This window comes from Corythoichthys intestinalis, chromosome 16 (genome assembly GCF_030265065.1).
Source record: "Corythoichthys intestinalis isolate RoL2023-P3 chromosome 16, ASM3026506v1, whole genome shotgun sequence".
Lineage (NCBI taxonomy): Eukaryota > Metazoa > Chordata > Actinopteri > Syngnathiformes > Syngnathidae > Corythoichthys > Corythoichthys intestinalis.
Window position 1 is genome coordinate 12,675,206 of NC_080410.1, and position 6,799 is coordinate 12,682,004.

The following is a 6,799-nucleotide window of genomic DNA, read 5'->3' on the forward strand; positions in this document are numbered from 1 at the left end:
CTACCTGAGTGCCTTGACCTGTTTACCATTTAACCCACTCCTTAAATACCCCTCTTGTTTGTTGTCTTGTGAGTTTTCCTATTTTGGAGTGCGGTGGAAAGCTACGTCACCAGCTTTAAAATGCCTTTGACAATTTTTTTTAAATAGCATTGTTATGTGAATTGAAATCATATTTTGACACGATTCGACTACATACAACAATTTGGAAAAGCGCATATGACGAGAAATGAGTCTTTTAAGTCTTTTGAGTCTTCTGCTGTTCAGCCCTGCCTGTCATTATAGCGCTCTAGTGCCTCCATCTGAGTGATGATGTCGGCAGAGTAACGATTTCAGCTGATTCAGAATTCAGCCCAGTTGGGAAGATTGAGAGGTTAGTTCGGCTTTTGTCCTTTCCCTGCCCCAGCTTCCAAGACGGAGGAAAGAGCGTAAACAAAACAGGAGGCACGAGAGCTAGGAGACATGCTAACTCGAACTGAGCAGCTCTTCCAAGTCTTTTCCTCACCTTTCGAAAACAAAAATCACACAAAAATAGTTCGACTCATGTCACACACGACGGCGGGGTTGATTGTCTTCATCGATCGGCCACCCCCCAGCTCGTTGTTCTGCTGCGGCAGGCCAGCAGTGCTAGTTGCCGGGGACGCAGGACGCAGAGGGGAATGAACGCCAAAAATGGCACATTTTCGGTGGACAAATTGGCCGACGTCGGAGCACCTGGCTGCCCGAGCCCAAGCCGAGTATAGCGCTCTCTAGGTGGGCACGTGAAGAGGGCCAAGGGGGGTCGAAGTCTCGACACAATCGAGATCCAAAGACGAGAGCGGAGGGCTCCCCGGGCCCAAGCCGAGGATAGCGCTTTATAAGCGGCATGCCTTTATCGACCGGCGACCGTGGTGTGTGAGTAACCTTCTCGGTGGACAGGGAGAATTGTTACCCACAAAATGCAAGCCACCACCTTATTAAAACATTTGCCATGATCCCAGTATTTGACATAACATAAAACACGTAATTTACCCACTTAGTCATCCATCCAATGGTCTCTTGATTGTCAGACTTGTTTTGCCCATTCTTCGCGATGAACAGGACCTTTTGGAAATCCAAAAAGCCTCACACCACTTTCCACAGTGTAGCAACAAAAGCTTGCAGCACATTGGGCTGGCGTGACGCAAAAACAAAAAATAAACAAATTAATCCGCAAAATCCGATGAATCCGCAGTCCTTCTGCGTACGATAGTAATGGCTGTATTGGGAAGATGATTAGTCCTCTTACATTCACATTTGCCTTCTTCCTCAATCCGAGATCATGACCAGAAGTCTCTCATTTTCATAGTGCGGGATTAAAAAAATGAATAAATATATCGATCGCTTCCACATACATCCAAGCAGTCCATTTCATTAAGGAGCATAAAATACCGTGAGTAATATGAAATAAACATGCTTTTTTGTGTCACAGGCACTTTAAGCTATGTTTTTTGCCTTTTGATGTTAATGCCTGGTCATGTTTTTGTTACAACTTTGGAGAGTGTTTCCATATTCCTTTTTGAATGAAACATTTATTGGACAATGCCAATCTCTCGCATCTCACACATTTGTGTCCAGACGTGTGTGGCCCAGCTTTGACACAGTCAAAATTAACTGGACATCTATCGCAGTCAATGGCACCAGATTTTTTTTTTTTTTTTTTTTTTTTTTTTGGGAGGTCAATGGGTTAATACTGTACTTTTTAAAATATGTTGCTGTACAATCAAGTCACCCGCACACACTTGCCACTGCCCCAAAACTTATTCATGGCATGCATTATGCAGGAATGACACATTTACTACTCTCCTTTGTCCATTCAGTGCACATCATTCAGTTAATGCTGAATCATAATACAAGACCATTCAATTAGCAATGAAAATGTATTAGATCAATTCGATTCAAATAGATGTATTAGCAAAGAGGATTGGGGGTGGGGGCTATAAGAAGAATGATTAACAAATGGATTTTATTGTGTTCGAGGAAGGTGCTTGGGTAGCGTTCAATGTGTCATGGATGGCTTCCATCATTCGCACCTAAATGGGTCATATACTGCAGCTGTCAATGTACATAATGACTTAATTTCAATGCAACAACACCTAATGGGAGCATCAATTAAACTAGTAGTTGAAAGCTCAAAGGTATAGCCCTTTATTTAGCAAATAACAGCAATCGATTTTCTGCGATATCCATCCCCACTTGGAGCATGGGTAATTTAGTTTATCACAGATCAATCGCAGTATTTCATTGACCATTTTATAAGCTTAGCTATTTGAAGCTTTTTAAAAAATATACAGTGCTGCTCGAAAGTTTGTGAACCCCACAGCGATGGTCAGATTTTTTGTAAAAAAAACTAAAATAACCTTATTAAATGTTAAGTTATACCCAAATCCACAATACTGACATTCCAACTAATGGACTGAAACAAAAGAAATAGTTATATTGTCATTCTTTATTTAACAAAAGTGGTTGATTTAAGAAAAACTCAGATATCATGTGTGCAAAAGTATGTGAACCCCTTCAGTTAATAGGATATTGCGCCTCCTTTTGCAGAGATTACCTCAACCAAACGGTTTCTGTAGTGACTAATCAGCCTCTCACATCTACTTTGGGGGATTTTTGCCCATTCTTCCTTGCAGAACGCAGTCAGTTGAGAGAGGTTTGATGGGCGTCTGGCATGAACTGCTCGCTTCAGGTCCCGCCACAGCATTTCAATGGGATTTAGGTCAGGACTTTGACTGGGCCAGTCCAGAACACGAATCTTCTTCTTTTTCAGCCATTCCTTGGTTGTATTGCTGGAATGCTTTGGATCATTATCATGTTGCATGATCCACCTTCTGCCAAGCTTTAACTTCAAAACAGATGGCGTCAGGTTATATTCTAGGATTTGACAATATTCCTCAGAATTCATGATTCCCTGGACTATGTGGAGTTTTCCAGGTCCTGAGGATGAAAAGCAAGCCCAGATCTTGACATTCCCACCTCCATGCTTCACTGTTGGGAGAAGGTTCTTTTGGTGGTATGCAGTGTTGACTTTTCGCCAGACATGGCGGTTTTGGTTGTGACCAAACAGTTCAATTTTGCACCTACATCAGTTGATGAAAACTCTTTTTAATTTAGTCTCGACAACACAACTGTTAAAAAAAAAAAAAAAAAACTACTGAATTGATTGATTAGGAAATCAGGTTGAAATAATAGAAAATTCCAAAATGTTGAGGGGGTTCACAAACTTTTGAGCAGCACTGTATCTCTGAAAAATTGATAACTAAAGGTGGATTTATACTAGTGTTGCACTGATACCAACACTAATATGGGTACTGATATGGCACAAAAGTGACAGTGAGTACCAAGAAATAACATGCTTTTTTTTAGTTCTAGTTTGCAAGCTCCAGTCGCACTACCCAAGATGGTCGCGAGCACCACACCACCATAAAAACGAAGCACTTGTCACCCTTTCCAATGATGATAGATGTCAAATTGTGAGGTGTGAGAAGTCCAATTATCCATCTGCTGTGAATTTTTATGAGTTTATCACTAGTAAACATCCAAACCATTTGAAGTTGGAGCGTGGCAACTCTCCCAACTCGAAATGAATTGGACATCTGGCACTGTCAAAAGCTGTCAAAGGTGTTTGGGAAGGGTGGTGTTTTTGTATCGTTCAATGTGTCATGGATGGCTTCCATCATCCGCACCTAATTGGGTCATATACTGTAGCTGTCAATGTGCATCATGACTTCATTTCAATGCAACAACACCAAATTGGAGCATTAATTAACCTGGTAGTTGAAAGCTCAAAGATATTGCCCTTAATTGAGCAAATAACAGCAATCCATTTTCTGCGATACCCATCCCGTCTTGGAGCGCAGGTAACTTTGTTCATCACAGTTCAATCGCTGTATTTCATTGACCATTTTAGAGCTTAGCTATTGAAGGAATCTGACCTTCTAGCCAGACCGCCGGAATCGCGCCAGCCGAACCACGGGACCCGTGCTGGCGCAGCTCCAACGGCTTGGGGCGGCGGGATCCCAAAAATCCGGCCAGTAGGCCAAACTTCGCGCGTTCACCTTATTCTTAACCCTTTGTACCGATTCCATTTTTAAAGGTTTAAAGTAGACTAACCGAAAACAAGTTGACAATTTATTCAGGTTGACAGCGGTCAAAACAACAAGGCAAAACAGAAACACTCAGGCGAGGAGGCAAGGTTACCCTATCACAAATCAACAAAAGGTTCCCGAGAAAAATGACCACGATTAGTTAAACATGCAGTCTTTTGAAGGCTCTCACTCGGCAGGCAGGAAGAAGGGTGTGTTTGGGCGTTGTTTAAGATTATTGTCTGTTTGTGGATTGGACAGGAGGATTCAGGAGTCACTGTTGTCAGGGAACGAGAATTGTGGATTTTGTCACCTCAGCATCAAAGGGGCTCTTGGAGTCTTGTCAGTCATGTTATCAGTTGGATATCAGGCGTTGGTTTTCCTTGTGTCGGGACAGGGCGTCCCGCCATTTGTTCTGGAAGGTCTGGAATACTGATTGCGGGAGTTGGTGCGTCAATCTTGCTCAGTCAGTTAAATGATGCACGCGCTGGGCTTCCGTGATAAGAAGGCATTGTTTATCTCTTATGCCATATATTCTGCTTATTTTCCTTAAACTATGATATAAGTGGTATATATTGTATATTGGGTGTGTTAGGGTAATACACACAGTCAAACAGTAAATATGAGAAACGATATTATTCCCTGATTGATTATATTAAGTGTGTTAGAATAATGCAAACTCTTAGACGTTGCCTACGAGAAAAGGTACTCCTCACTATTACTCTCCTTCACTATTCAGAGCTTTTTTATGTATTTTTATCTATTTATGTATTTCCCAAAAATTGATGACTAAATGTACAGTGGGGCAAATAAGTATTTAGTTGACCACTAATTGTGCAAGTTCTCCCACTTGAAAATATTAGAGAGGCCTGTAATTGTCAACATGGGTAAACCTCAACCATGAGAGACAAAATGTGGAAAAAAAAAAACAAAATCACATTGTTTGATTTTTAAAGAATTTATTTGCAAATCATGGTGGAAAATAAGTATTTGGTCTATACCAAAAGTTCATCTCAATACTTTGTTATGTACCCTTTTTTGGCAATAACGGACGCCAAACGTTTTCTGTAACTCTTCACAAGCTTTTCACACACTGTTGCTGGTATTTTGGCCCATTCCTCCATGCAGCTCTCCTCTAGAGCAGTGATGTTTTAGGGCTGTCGTTGGGCAACACGGACTCTTAACTCACCCCACCCCTCAACTCATCCCGTGGCGTCAAAATGATAACAAGAACGGGGCGCAAAAATCCCAGAACCACACGGGGGGACCTAGTGAATGACCTACAGAGAGCTGGGACCACAGTAACAAAGGCTACTATCAATAACACAATGCTCCGCCAGGGACTAAAATCCTGCACTGCCAGACGTGTCCCCCTGCTGAAGAAAGTACACGTCCAGGCCCGTCTGCGGTTCGCTAGAGAGCATTTGGATGATCCAGAAGAGGACTTGGAGAAGTGTTATGGTCAGATGAAACCAAAATAGAACTTTTTGGTAGAAACACAGGTTCTCTTGTTTGGGGGAAAAAGAATACTGAATTGCACCATACCCACTGTGAAGCATGGGGGTGAAAACATCATGCTTTGGGGCTTTTTTTCTGCAAAGGAACCAGAACGACTGATCTGTGTAAAGGAAAGAATGAATATATCAAGACATTCTGAGTAAAAATCTCCTTCCATCAGCAAGGGCATTGAAGATGAGACGTGGCTGGGTCTTTCAGCATGACAATGATCCCAAACACACAGTCGGGGCAACAAAGGAGTGGCTTCGTGAGAAGCATTTCAAGGTCCTGGAGTGGCCTAGCCAGTCTCCAGATCTCAACCCCACAGAAAATCTGTGGAGGGAGTTGAAAGTCCGTGTTGCCCAACGACAGCCCCAAAACATCACTGCTCTAGAGGAGATCTGCATGGAGAAGTGGGCCAAAATACCAGCAACAGTGTGTGCAAAGCTTGTGAAGAGTTACAGAAAACATTTGGCCTCCCTTATCGCCAACAAAGGGTACATAACAAAGTATTGAGATGAACTTTTGGTATTTGATTTGCAAAGAAATTCTTTAAAAATCAAACAATGTGATTTTCTGTTTTTTTTTTTTTTCCCACATTCTGTCTCTCATGGTTGAGGTTTACCCATGTTGACAATTACAGGCCTCTCTAATATTTTCAAGAGGGAGAACTTGCACAATTAGTGGTTGACTAGATACTTATTTGCTCCACTGTAACAAAGTATTGAGATGAACTTTTGGTATTGACCAAATGCTTATTTTCCACCATGGTTTGCAAATAAATTCTTTAAAAAATAAACAATGTGATTTTCGGGAGGGGGATTTCCACATTCTGTCTCTCATGGTTGAGATTTACCCATGTTGACAATTACAGGCCTCTCTAATATTTTCAAGTGGGAGAACTTGCACAATTAGTGGTTGACTAAATACTTATTTGCCCCACTGTAGATTTAAACTAGTGTTGCACTGATACTGACACTAATATTGGCACTATACGGCACTAAAGTGACAGGGAGTAGCAAGAAATAACATGCATTTTGAGTTCTAGTTTCCATACACTGGTCGCCCAATCAAAGATGGCTGCCAGCTACTCACACACCTCCATAAAAAAGGAACACTTGTCACCGTTTCCAATGATGATAAATGTCCAATTGTAAGGTTTGAGGTGTCAAATCATCCATCTGCTGTAGATTTGTATA